Below are 208 nucleotides of genomic sequence, written 5' to 3' on the forward strand. Positions count from 1 at the left end.
CACTGTGAAATGATTATGGCGTTATTTTCATTGTATGACATTATGTGTCATTAATGTAACTACAGTATACCTAGAGTTGTGCTATATTTTCAACATTCCACTAGGACTAATATTGGCCAACGTATGGTGAACTGTATCACGAGAAATCATAGTGATGTCTGGTGCCACAACTTTATGTGTACAACTCTCATACTACAATGTCTGCACT

The sequence above is a fragment of the Penaeus monodon genome, chromosome 34 (genome assembly GCF_015228065.2).
Source record: "Penaeus monodon isolate SGIC_2016 chromosome 34, NSTDA_Pmon_1, whole genome shotgun sequence".
NCBI lineage: Eukaryota > Metazoa > Arthropoda > Malacostraca > Decapoda > Penaeidae > Penaeus > Penaeus monodon.